At 32.5% G+C, this 3,912-nt stretch overlaps 1 long non-coding RNA gene across 1 annotated transcript; it reads right to left on the bottom strand.

Annotated features, from left to right (window-relative positions):
- Nucleotides 1-211: 211 nt before the first annotated feature.
- Nucleotides 212-2,431, bottom strand: LOC145169423 (uncharacterized). The gene is made up of 4 exons (XR_013742478.1): nucleotides 1,237-2,431; nucleotides 1,001-1,067; nucleotides 688-788; nucleotides 212-545 (listed from the first exon to the last, which is right to left on the bottom strand). It is a non-coding gene; the product is annotated as an uncharacterized LOC145169423 (long non-coding RNA).
- Between the last annotated feature and the right edge of the window lie 1,481 nt (nucleotides 2,432-3,912).

The following is a 3,912-nucleotide window of genomic DNA, read 5'->3' on the forward strand; positions in this document are numbered from 1 at the left end:
AAATCCATGGTCTATATTCTCTAGCAGATTCCATAGCAAATTACGTAGGAATATTTTCGTTACAAAGCTAGATAGCTACGGATGGATAATTAATTTACAAATTAATTCGTAATTATTTTGTACGAATATATAAAAACAAATATTCAAATAAGATTTATACCATTAATAAAACAACAAATATTTATTACAAGGAAACGAAATGTAACCTAATTTAAAATAAATACTTTGCCAGAAACAAGCCAACACTTTTTGATCTATAACTACTTTTTCAGTTCTTTAAAAGCGTTAATAAATTAACTGTCATTGTGGTTGTAATTGTTGTTCAAGCACATTTTGTTTTGTGTTGTTCATCTTTGACCTTCATTATTTCCTTCAGTTCTTCGTTTTGTTCTTTTTGTTTCCTTAAAAGTTCCCTCAATTCTTCCAATTCATCATTTTTGTCCGGAATATACCATGGTTCCATTGTACCATTAATCGTTGGAATCGCCTTTCCAAATAATCCAAATCCATATAGTTTTCTTCAATGGGTTGAAATATTGTGATGCCTGATAAAAAATGAAATTATAATAAAAATCAAAGAGAAAATAAGTTTTCTTTAGAAGTTGATTCTAATCGTACTTTGTGATATTGACATTCTCTAAAATGAAATTTTATATAATTTATGCCAAAAAGGAAGTGAGAACTTACATTTTGTAAGAGTGGATCATCTCCACCTGGGAGACGCTAGGCTCTCGAACCTCTAGCATTATCATTCTTGTTCATTTTGGTTTACCGTGTTCATTTGTTCCCTTTAAAACATTAGAATCATTTAAAACATTAGAATTTGAATAATACCTAGAAGTTGATCTCCTTAACAATATCAAATCCATATTATTCCAAGTACCAGAGAGAGAGAGAGAGAGAGAGAGAGAGAGAGAGAGAGAGAGAGAGAGAGAGAGAGAGAGAGAGAGAGAGAATGGAAAACATTACAAAAAAATATGGCATGTATTGTAGCAGTTACCTAGAGTCCATAATGCTACATTTTGGACAACCAACATATCAGGTGAGCAAGTTGTTTAATAGTTATTCTGTAATCACCAAAAACAACAACAAGATTATGATCAAGTTACAAAGAAACATATAACATAAACTCTTTTTAAGGTCTGGGAAAATGTAACCTATGTGCATCAAATAGAACAATCAAAAACCCTAAACAATAACATGAAAATTGGTAGAAAATTGAAAGAAGAATGAAACCTTTCTCTTAATCACACTTTTAGATTGTGTTAACTGTCGTACCCATATTTCCTAAAAATCTTACTGTTAGGAAAGTGGAGATATGACATTTGGTGTCCACGTTAGAGCTTGTCACTCTATTCAGTTACGGGCGGAGCAGTTGAAGAAAGGGGAAGATAGGGGTTCATCCACCTTGCTCATGGTTGTCGTCGGCCTTAACACCTCCGTTAGAATCAAGCCTTGTATGCACAACTACCAAAAGCATGAAAATGAAGTTAGTTGAGGACATCAAATTCTTCCTCCCAATAGTTTTCAAGGAATTTTGTTCTCGTACGAAAGAAACATGCAGAGATATTCCATAATGTTAACATATATGGTGAAATGAAATGTAAGTAATTTAAAGAGATCATAAATCACCTAGCTAAAGATCAAATAACCAAATGTGATAAATCCAACCCAAATTAGTATGAATGCATATACAGATCTGAGTTTTTCCAAATTGAAATAACACACACAACATCATAAATAAATTTTAAAGCATAGATCCATAGAACTCAAAACATATGAGACAACATAACAGAAATATAAGAGTAAAATAGAGAAAATCCAATAATACAACCTATTCATCACACAAAATAAACTAATCGATTGGGGAATTTGAAAGAGATATGTTAGAATGGTAAGCTGCTAAAGTCACATAACATTACTACATTTAAAACATTATGGAATTAATAGAGACTATGACTACAACCATAAATTAAATACGCTAGTATATAACCAACTTCAAAGGCTCCATTTTGAATCTTTGCAACTGATAGGAAGTAAAAGTTGTGCAAAATATAATAGATGAAACCTTTGTGTTGGAAATGTGAGTAAATGGGAAAAGATGACCTGATCGAAGAAATGGTGTCCAGACGGCTCATTGTAGGATTCCATGAACGAGGGGTCATACATTGTCCTATGAATCGTACCATATTGTTTCTAAAAAGTTATGGCATCCATGTTAATCGTGGTTGTTGAATTGGACATCTACCACGAGGGTTGAGAGAGAAGGTAAGCACATTAGGAGCTGATGTGGAGTCGAAGATCGTAAACCATGGAACCGTACACCGTCAGATAGGGATGGGATTCGCCAGAGTTTAACAGAAGTGTCGTGATCGGATTTTGGGGGTGTCGCAGGACTTAAAACTTGAAAGAGAAGTAGCTTTGAGAGGGAATGGAGGAAAAGGATGGTACATGAAAGTCTATGTTGGCGTCTCTTTAACCCAATAAAATCGAAAACCTAGTTTCAAAAGTGAGGCAAGCACCGAAAAAGGAAAAATTTAAGTCATTTGAATTTTTGAGGTATGGGAAATTTAAAAAATTTAATTTTGAGATTTGGAAAATTTAAAAAATTTCAACATTTATGGGTGGGAATAGTTGACATTTAAAAAAAGTTAAATTAATATATATTTTTCTTTAATTTCGTAGTATTTTGTAAGAAGTAACAGCGATTGCCTATGGTTTATATATGAATTAAAAAATAGATTATAAATAGATTTTTTAGAAAACCGAGTATAAAAAATTTAACAATACCTTTTCCAAATTGATTTTATTATGTTAATTAATATTATATTCTTATGTTTATTAATCTTATAACTTATTGTACGAGTGATCCATCTGATCTCTATGACTTTGAACATAACTATAACTTGGATTTGATGAGCGACAACGAGAACGCGGATACGGGGACTAACTTAGAAGCATGGTTGAGAACACAGGGGGAATTTTTATGGAAACGGCAACACAAACAATAACCATCGACGGTGGCATGTGTCATGAAGCGATGGTCAATAAATGACATCAAGATCGTTGGTGCAGTGGTGACGCACATGGGATTGGGATCATCGGTAGTGCTCATGGCCTAAGGATTTCGATATAAGAAGTTTGGTGGTGATTCTAATAGATATTAGATTTATAGTGGAATGAATAAGCTAAATCCAAAATTTTGATACACGTGGGAATATGGAATTTTTTGAATCGAATGACAGAAGAATAAACTAAAAAAGTTATAAAAGTTCAAATAGGTTTTTTAATTTAGTTTCATTAATTATATTATATATTGTTTTTATTATTTTAAAAATAAAATATATGTTTTATTGTCATCATGGAATTTAAATCTTATATACAATTACTATTTTACAAATTTTTGTATCCATATGTATGTGTATGTCAGTATGTGTGTATGTTTATGTATAGATGTATATATATTTGTATACATGTATGTGTTCTTGAGGATTAAAGCTTATGGATTGGTGCTTATTGCTTATGGTTTATTGTTTATGGCTTATGGCTTATGGCTTAAGGTTTTATGCCTTAAGGTATAAGGTTTAAGCCTTATGATTTAGGGCTTAGGGTTTAAAACTTATGACTTTAAGCGTTAGTGTTTTAGATTTAGGCCTTATAACTTATTACATTTACTAAATAAACTTATGAGGTAAGGTGTATATGCATGGGTGTGGGTGGGGGTATAAAAATGGGCATGGATCTAGGTATGAAGGTATGGGTCTTGTGGGTGTGTGGGGGTACAATCACCCGTATGTCATCCATGGGTATACCATGACACTATAAGCAACTACCATGTTGACCAATGACCCGTATGCAATCCATGGGTATACCATGACACTATAAGCAACTACCATATTGACCAATGACCCG

The sequence above is a fragment of the Lactuca virosa genome, chromosome 4, assembly GCF_052849685.1.
Source record: "Lactuca virosa cultivar CGN04683 chromosome 4, Lactuca_virosa_CGN04683_v6, whole genome shotgun sequence".
NCBI lineage: Eukaryota > Viridiplantae > Streptophyta > Magnoliopsida > Asterales > Asteraceae > Lactuca > Lactuca virosa.